This window comes from Citrus sinensis, chromosome 5 (assembly GCF_022201045.2).
Source record: "Citrus sinensis cultivar Valencia sweet orange chromosome 5, DVS_A1.0, whole genome shotgun sequence".
Lineage (NCBI taxonomy): Eukaryota > Viridiplantae > Streptophyta > Magnoliopsida > Sapindales > Rutaceae > Citrus > Citrus sinensis.
The window spans coordinates 25,361,114-25,371,395 of NC_068560.1; the positions used below are offsets into that span (position 1 = coordinate 25,361,114).

Below are 10,282 nucleotides of genomic sequence, written 5' to 3' on the forward strand. Positions count from 1 at the left end.
AAACCAATATCCGACAGTAAAGGAGTCATTTCAATGGATTATTCATCAATTTGAATGTTTGCTAGAAACATTGGAAGGGCGATATAAAGACTCCTATTTATAAATTACTTGTGTCTATTCCAAATACCTCTACAAATACCCACTAGTTAATTTAACTCTCTTTTAATTGCTGTCAAATTCTTTTGACGTTATTTTGATAATTCTCGTAACTTCCTGCATTAACCAAAATTTAACGTTATTAAAATGTTCAACAATTTTTATTAATGTTATTTGGTGTGAAAAAAAAAAAACTAATAACTACAGCATAAGTGGCTGATTAAAGCAGTTATATTAAATCAAATGATGTTACCGAGGATGGAGAAACACAAGGGGTAATTGAAATTTTCACATCTAAAATGGAGTAAAGTTTTAGATGTGTCGAACCCCAGCCCAGCCATGAACCATCCAAAGAGTATACACACTCGGGAGTGAGCGACTGACGAGGTAGAGACAATTTATAAAATTTATAACCAAAATAATATGAGTGACTGACAAAATTTGACCCTGTCCGTTCATGAAAAACAAGACATAAATGCAGGTCCAGTCATTTGTTAAAATAATCCGAATCGACTAGGCCCAAACCCGACCCGATCCCAGTCTTTTGCTATCCATGCTTCCCACATTCAGAACTCAAAACTCTTCCAAGTTTCAACATTATAAAAACTGTCACCAAACAAATTAAGAAAACAAAAACCAGCAACAAATTAGTAGAAATAAAATTTGATTCAACTTTTTGGAGGAGACCCCACATCCATGTAAATATGGGATATATCATTACTAAAATCAACCTAATTGTCATGAAAAGTCTTGGAAGAAGCACATGACCTTCGGCCAGAACATTCCCATTTAGGTAGCAGTAGGCTTCCAATTCTAAAGGAGAATAATAGGAGAAACAATTATATATGAAGTTGGTGTTGACAGATAAAAGAAGGCAAAACCCACCACTACATTGTACGTACAAGTAACACAGAAATAGTGGGAGGATCATGGACTGAAAGTCTAAGTGAGCGTTGTTGCCTTGTTGGGTGCTTGGAATGGTGGTCATACTATGAATTACAAATTATCTGCGGTGCGTAACAACTCATTGTTATTGGTTGGCAAGATGGCGAAGCGGCCATTATTTTTTTAAACTTGTGAGTGTATCCATCTTGAAGTTGGAGGGCCTTGTTTGCTTTCAACGAAAATTTGCAAGTCCGGGTTCAGTAATAGCTAAAATGCAAAAGAATGCTAATGTAACATATGTACTTTCATTTTCTTAATTAAGTGTATTATTTAATTTTTCCCATTTGATATTAATTTTAAATTTGTTACAACATAAAATTGAGACAATTCGAACACGATTCAATGGCAGTGTAGTTAGATTTTATTTTAACACGGGTCCGACATTAGTTTAATTACTAGTAATCTTTAAAAAAAGGCTAACCCTATGTTACGATTGGATGTAACATACACTCAAAAGTAAAAATAGCTGTTAGTACCCCTACATTTTATGGAAACTACATTAATCGAATTAAAAGAAATACTTTTAAATCTTAAAGAGGAAATGAGAGAAATAAAACAGGAAATAGGAAAAATAAAAATAGAATTATCAACAATTCAGATAAGTCGAAAGAAAAATAAAAAAGTTGAGAAACTTGAAATAATAAAATCAGGAATAATAGGAACAAGCATTGAAAAACATATGACAAAACCTCAACCAGGAAGTTATGATGACTGGTTTATAAAAACCCAGTATCCAAAAATATTAGAGGAATCAGAAAAGTTAAAAGCAGAATTAAAAAGAGAAGAAAAGGGAAAAGAAAAATTAGAGATAAAAGAAAGTACACATAGTGACACAGAATAATGGAAAATACATTAGAAGAATTAACAGAAAAATTTAGTGATATTAACCTTAGTGATTTAGAAGAATTTGAAAAAGAATATCAAATAAAGATGAATGTCGCTGGAGGTCCAGAATTAAAACCTGATATTGGAGAACCTAGCCATAAATATGAAACAAATAAAAAGAAAAATAGACCTTTTTATGAATACTATCCACCCATTAAAAATACCCCTTGGAAAAAAGATTACCAACCTAATAATGACCATTTGATGCCAATAAGCAATGCAGGTACATTTTTAGACTTAGATTGTAAAATAGACCCCCGAAAAGCTTTAGTAGAATGGGGAATGCAAATGAAGTTATTTTTTATATTCAATGGATCCAAAGATGATTGGAATGTAGATACTGAAGAAGAAAAAATAAATATATTAACAGATATTCTAATAGCAAGTTTTACAGGAAATGTATTTAATTGGTGGAAAGGATTAAGTGAAAATACACAAAAATTAATAAGAGATTCAACCAAAATAGCATTAGGAAAAGATAAGGGATTAGGAATAGAAAGAATAATCGAATATATTGCTAGTGAATTCTTAGGAGAAGATTGGTTACAAAATACAGAAAATGAAGCAAAATATGATAAATTAAATGCTAGAATGAAATTAATAAACCTAACAATCTGCAATATGTGTTTTGTAAAAGAATATACATGTGAATTTAGTAAATATTATTATACACAATTCATGAGTCATGAAGACCAGAACATTTATAAAAATTTATATTATTCTAAATTACCTTATCCATGGAATGGATATTTTATAAATGAATATGAAAAACATACTAATAAAAGCGATAGTAGAATCCCAGACACATTAGGATCTAGGATCAGATTTTTAAATACAAGATTAAGTGAAATTTGTATCCAAAGAAGTTTAATAAAAAAGAGTAAAAATATAACAAAAATATGTTGTGAAAAGACAGAAATGCCTACCCAATGGGGATGTTATGTACCTCATAAAAAACGAAGAAAATCTTATAATAAAGAAAAGAGATATAAAAAATATAATAATTTTAAGAAAAAATATAAAAAATCAGGAAGAAAATATTATAAAAGAAAATATAAAAACCAGAGAAAAATATTAGATAAGTCCAAATGTAAATGTTGGAATTGTGGAGAAATAGGGCATATAAGTACAGATTGTACAAGAAAGAAAAAAGTTAAACTCTTAAAAGAAGATTTTGAAAATATAGAAAGTGACTTAGAAGAAATAAATAATTTATCTGATTATATAGGAGAGGAAGTTTATATGGCAGAAGAATCTGAAAATGAATCAGAATAAAGAAGAGTTATTAGATAATGAAAAAATAGAAGATATAGAAGAAATAGAAAAAGAAGAAAACAAAAGTGGATACAGCCTTGTTGCTACTTTTAACAAAGAAAAATATAATAAACTTTTAAAATTAAATATGGAAAAACCAGAGTATGGAATAATCCATAGATTTAGAGATATGTTTAAAAGAAAACGAATAATATTACATGAATATTATGAACAAGAAAAAGCTGTGACAATTACACAAGCCGAAGGAAACATTAGATTTAGTTTAATAAATAAAAGATCCATAGATTTAGCACTGAGAAAAATAAAAAGTGAGTCAACTAAAGAAAAAATTCAATATGTATATCTTGCTGAAATACAAATCTTAATAAAATCTCTTTTTAAAGAAGGAATAGATAGCCCAATAGTTTTATCATTACATGATCAAAGATTTATAGATCCTAACATAGGACATCTTGGAACAATAGAAGGAAATTTATGTTATACTAAATTATTATTTACTTGTCATCCTAGATATTGTGTACACATTAAAGATAAAAACATAGACGAAACATTAAGCTTACACTTTAAACTATTAAAGAAAGATTTAATGAAAGAAGGTAATAGAATAATGACAATACATTACTCAGCTTTATATAGTTTCTGTAATTCAAACTACGGAGAAATATATGGTAACAAACCTTACATAGAGATAAATAAAGATTGTGAAGATATTGCAACATTTATAGAACCTGTAATCCAAGATTACAAAATCCCTATAACTTATGAATTAAATATCGATGATAAAAAACAATTTTTAAATAATAGTAATGAAAACTCCATTATTCCTATAAGCTTTGCTGGAAGAACCTTAATAAGAGGAAGTTCTTCTAGAAGATTAAACACTGATAAGCAAATAATTAAATCAGTACCAACAAATAATGTGGTAAAAATACTTGGACAATACTTTAATGGAATAGATTACACAGCAAAAGTACCAATATTATTAGACACTGGCACAAGCCATAATTACATGAATCACACAAAAAATAAAGGACTCTTAGTAAAAGAAAAGGAAATTCCATATGAGTATACTGACTTCAATGGGAATAAACATATTTGTAAACAAGAGGTTAAGGTCCCCATAATAATAGAAGGACTTAGAATAATAGTAGCCTGTTATATAGACTCATTCATGACTACTGACCCAGAAAAACATATAGTACTGGGAAATAGTTTTTTAAATGATTTAGAGTATTACAAAATTGAACCTAATAAGATAACTTTCTTAATCCAAGGCCAAACAATAATCTGTTACACATGTTAAAACAAGCTTATGTAAAATACCCTATGTCTGTATATATACAAATAAACATAACTGAAAAAGATATAGATACTTGTGCTTTGTTAGACACTGGTAGTGAAATAACCATTATGAAATCCTTTTTATCTAATAAATGGGAATCAAATGGAAAATTAAAAATTATTGGTATTACAGGAGATAAACAACATGTCAATCAATCTATTTTAAACTTTGAAATCTTACTAGGAAGTAAAGTAGTACGTATTAACCAAATATTCCAGTACAATAATATGGATTGTGATATCCTTTTAGGAAATGACTTCATACAGCAGTTCCAATATTACCAACAAACACCCTATATGATCACTTTAAAAACCCCTTGTAATCATATTCTACGCATCCCTCGCGAATTCAAACCCTACAGAGTTCAGCCAGCCCAGCGTGGTGATAAGTATATTTATGAAAAACATTATTTAATACAAAAAGGACAAAGTTATAATATACAATTAGAAACAATAAAATCACAGCTTGAGCAAGTTTATAAAGAAAATCCTTTAGCATTATGGAAACCAGATCATCCTAGAGCAAAAATAGAATTAATTGAAAATAGGATTATAAGACTTAAACCTATGATGTATACAGAAGAAGATAGAGAAGAATTTAAAATTCAAATAAAAGAATTATTAAATTTAAAACTTATTAGAAACAGTAATAGCCCGCATAATAGCCCAGCTTTTATGGTTAGGAAAAGAGCAGAACAGATTAGGGGAAAAGCAAGAATGGTAATAAATTACAAAGAACTAAATAAATATACAAAATTTGATGGATATTTTCTCCTAAATAAGGAAGTACTGATAAATCTTGTAAAAAATAAAACATATTATTCAAAATTTGATTGTAAGTCAGGATTTTGGCAAATAAAAATGGAAGATGATAGTATCCCATACACAGCTTTTAGTACCCCACAAGGTCATTATGAATGGTTAGTAATGCCCTTTGGATTAAAAAATGCTCCACAAATTTTCCAAAGTAGGATGGATAAAATATTTAAAGACTACAATTACATTATAGTCTATGTTGATGATATATTGATAGCTTCAGAGACAATAGAAGAACATAGACACCATTTGAAAGAATTTGCAAATACATGTATTAGAGAAGGGATAGTACTGTCTAGTAAAAAAGCAGTAATAGAACATAAGAAAATAGAATTTTTAGGAATGATACTTGATAAACAAGGAATCAAACTCCAGAGCCATATAGGAAGAAAAATAATTGAGTTTCCAGATAAATTAGAAAATAAACAACAAATACAAAAATTCTTGGGATGTTTGAATTATGCAGAAGGATTTATAAAAGACCTATCAAAAAAGAGAAATATACTCCAAAAATTATTAAGAAAAAATAATACTAGGGGATGGAATGAGGATCATACAGAAACTGTAAAAAATTTAAAAGAAGAATGTAAAAACCTTCCGACTTTAAGACTACCAGATGAAAAAGATAGATTAGTAATACAAACAGATGCGTCTGACCTATATTGGGGAGCAATACTCAAAACCGATATAAATGAAATTTGTCGATACACCAGTGGAACGTTTAACCAAGCTCAGGTTAATTATCCTGTACATGAAAAAGAACTCCTTGCAATATACAAAGGGATTAAAAAATTCTCATTATTTTTGCTCCAAAAACAATTTACTGTAGAAACTGATAATTCTCAGGTAAACTCCCTTATTAATAGAATTTTACCAAATGAACCTCAGTATAGAAGATTGCATAGATGGCAAGTTTATTTGTCATATTATAATTTCAAAATTGTCCATATAAAAGGAATTAACAATTTTCTTGCAGATTTCCTAAGCAGGAACATAGAATTTGGAGAATGAATCCCGAAGTTAATAGAATCATCGGGAAAATAGAAGCTGAGGTACAAAGGCTCAAAACAGAAGCATCTGATATAATTGATGCAATAAACTATTTGAAAGAAGCTTCTGAGGCTCATGAAAAAGGAGTAAATTTGTTAGAGTCATACATAGACGACCTAACAAAAGCTCTCTCTATAAATACGAGCCCAATAAACATTAACCCAATAAATATCGGAAGCAGTAGTGGACCCTTCAGAGAAGATAAACCAATCTCTGACCCAATTCCTAATAAAGTCATATCCATAGAAGTCGAGTCTCCAAAATCAGAACTTCCAAAAAAGTTCATAGAAATAAACAATCCTTATACAGAAGAAGAGGAGAAACCCCTGAATTCAAAAGAAGAAGAATATAAACAATTTTCTACATGGGTGTACTCCACTTGTTCCCACAAGAATACAATTTTCAAAGCACCAGGAAAAAATATGTATCCAAGAATGATTGCTACAAAAGGAGCAGACCCACTCCTTGTTGGAAAAATAGCGAAATACGGGTATTTAGATCTAGTCTATCCAGATATAAATCTTCAGGAGATAGCCAGCCTTGATGACTTGTTAATAAAAGAAGTATCAAGGTTCGCCCAAAAAAGACCCATATACCTAAAATTCTACACCATAAGCCCAGAATACTATCAGAACGTAGAATATCAAGCCTTTTATATGATCTCTATAGGTCATCTCACTAAGAATTTCAAGGTCGAAGTTGGGACAGATTATACAAATGTTCCACACATAAATGAACCTTGGATCAGAACACGAAGAGCCAGAGGAATAAAGGCTATATGGAGCATAGCTAAGGATTTATACAAAAGAAACTTCAGAACCATCATTAAATTCCAGAACTACATTCTCATAACATTTGAAGACAGCCATACACCATCAAATCTGTTATTAGACTTCATCAATGAAATAAGCACTATGTGTTTCCCTAGTAGCAGTAAAACTATGGAACAAGCTTTTCAACTCATGGAAGTGGCAGACAGCATAAAGAAAATGCCCGATAAGAAGTGGCAGACAGCATAAAGAAGATGCTCGATAAGAAGTGGCAGACAGCATAAAGAAGATGCTCGATAAGAAGTGGCAGACAGCATAAAGAAGATGCTCGATAAGAAGTGGCAGACAGCATAAAGAAGATGCCCGACAAAATAAGGAAAATGTCAAAAATACTAAATGCTAAAGTAAGTGATATGTAACGTCAGCAATGATGTAAGAAGCCCAATCATAGAAGGGCAATAATGTAATAGAACGGAGGCAATATTGTAAAAGTCCCAAACATAAGAGGGCAAGAATGTAATCATTTTTCTATATAAATAAAAGAAAGAAGAGAAAAGGCTCTCAGAGCTTCCATTACGAAATCAATCTTTTCCAAAAACTCTCTCAAAATGAAGAACTAAACAACTCTTCAGCTCAAAATCCAGAAATCAAGCCATCAGAAATCATAAACAAAACGACACCATAGAAAGGAAAGAGAAACCTAAATTTGTTCAAAATTTCCGAGCATAACGATCAAAATCCATACAGTAAGGCCGCTCGAGTCCGCTGATCCCGTTGAGGCAAGGGAGCCGTTGAGGGAATAAGGACAACCAGGCTGAAGGTCACTGGAAAAGGATCGGAAGGCAGAGAAATAAGAACAACTCTAGGTAATAATTCTCAAACCTTATCTGTTGGTGGAGATTTGTTGATGATTGATGATGAGGAGATTTATGGAGGACGAGTTGTTAATTTAAACATGAATAACGATATTTTACTTGGGAATTCTAAAGAATATATGATAAACTCTAGCACTAGAATAACATATAATGACTATATGATGATAATAGACTTTAACTTAGGATCTTTTAAACAAAGTTCATATCTTTTAAATAAAACAGAGCTAGTTAGAACAGAAGATCTACTAGCAGTATATACTCTTAATTTACCAAAAGAAATAAAAAGAAAAATTATAAACCATATCGAAACAGATAATTTAAAACATAATATAATCATGTTAACAATAGAACAAGGAATTGATATAGCTTTGGCATATATAGAACATGAAAGCCGAGAAATTGGACCATCATATATAAATTACGTTGAAAATTCGGATAACGAAGAACTTGAAATATAGGAATCTAGTAAGTAAAATAAAACAAACAAACTGATTGTAAGGTATATCGGCAAGCAACCCATAACGTAAATTGGATAGACGATCCCTATTGGGCGTTAGTATCCTCTGCACTTTGGGATAACAAGCCACGTACCTGTAATCAGGATATTTTATAAAAATAGATACCCAAAGGGAAATTAGATACTATTTTAGTATAATAAATAATAATATATACTTTATACAGATAGAATTATTTTATGATATGACTAATAATCCTGCATATATTTTAGAAACTAATAATAATTATTATGATTTTTATTTTCCTAGTTTTCTTAATAATATACCTAGAATTATAGAAGGAGAACAAGTTACTGCCTTATATGTAAGAAATAACAGTAATAGTTATAATATGTATATCTTATAGAATAAACATTTTTGTTTTATGTTTTTAGTTTTCTGTAATTCGTTATTCTATTATTTTTTGTTTAGTTATAATTTCATTCTTTACCTTTTTAGTTTATTTTTATTTTTATTTTTTATTAATTTGTTAATATTAGTTTTTTTTTAAGCACACAGTGCAAGATGGTATCAGAGCCATAAAAACAAAATAATGGACCCAATACAGTCAATAGTTAATAGTCTGTATACATTAAAGGTATATAATAAAGAAGAGATAAAGAACTTGATAAAAGCTTTAAAAACTGATAAAAATAATATAAGAAATATAGAAATGGAATTAACTGAAGAACTTATAGAAAGGAATATAGATACCACGGGAGGAGAAATATTGATAGAAAAGAAAATGAAATTTATTGATAAATTTATACAATTTTTAATACAATGGTATAAAACTGAAACATTATGAACCAAGCAGTTAACACAATACAGGAATTAATAAACAACACAGAACATATGCATTTAGGATGGGAAAATATAGTAAGTACATATATAAATTTAATAAATCAAAAAATAGACTTATTAGAGCAAGAAGGAATAGGATTAGTAAATTTAGGACCAGAAATATATTCTGAATTTATAGATCTATATGAATTTGATAACCAATTGTTGCTATTAAAAGAAATAAATACAACTCTAGAAAGGATAAAAAATAGATGTAGAAGAGATGGAAGGAGACAAATACTCCCTCAATTATAGAAAATAAAAAAACATCAAGGGACTCAAATGAAATCTACCAAGAAGAATAAAATAAAAAATGTAAGGTACATTGATCGCAACTTAGGCGCTTCCTTAAAAAAAAAAACAAAAGCTAGTTTCTATAAATGGAAAGGGGGGAGCTGGTTTCCAAAAAAGGAAAGAGGGAGGGGCACGCGAGGGAGAAGAAGAGAGAGAGAAGTTGACCCGTTTAGCCAGACCCGACCCGACCCGCGTCCTTGACCCGGCCTCAGCCGCCGATTCCAGCCACCTCACCGGTCAAGCTTGGTACCGATCTGAATCTTGAACGATGCCAGTCGTATCCCCGCTGTCATCGTCGCCGGAAAACGGCCCGAACGATGGCGATTTAGCTTGAAAAACCCGCGGCTCAACCCGTTTTCGTCGCCGTCAATCTCGCCGGAATAAGGTTGTACCACCGGCTGGGTTCGACTCCTCACATCACCAGCTTTCATTTCCGACCAACCTCGTCACCTGAAACATCCGTCTTGGCCGCGAACGACCACCGGGAAACTCACGGATTTTGGAGCTTCGATCTGCCGCCGTCGCCGCGCGTGGGAGGTCACCGTCGGTACCGTTGGAATCACCGAGGTCTGAACTACCAGACTCGAGCTTTCCGCCG

At 31.1% G+C, this 10,282-nt stretch overlaps 1 long non-coding RNA gene across 1 annotated transcript; it reads right to left on the minus strand.

The window, feature by feature from the left end:
* Positions 1 to 286: 286 nt before the first annotated feature.
* On the minus strand, positions 287 to 9,994 carry LOC127902533 (uncharacterized). The gene is made up of 2 exons (XR_008054893.1): positions 9,850 to 9,994; positions 287 to 702 (listed from the first exon to the last, which is right to left on the minus strand). It is a non-coding gene; the product is annotated as an uncharacterized LOC127902533 (long non-coding RNA).
* Positions 9,995 to 10,282: the final 288 nt, after the last annotated feature.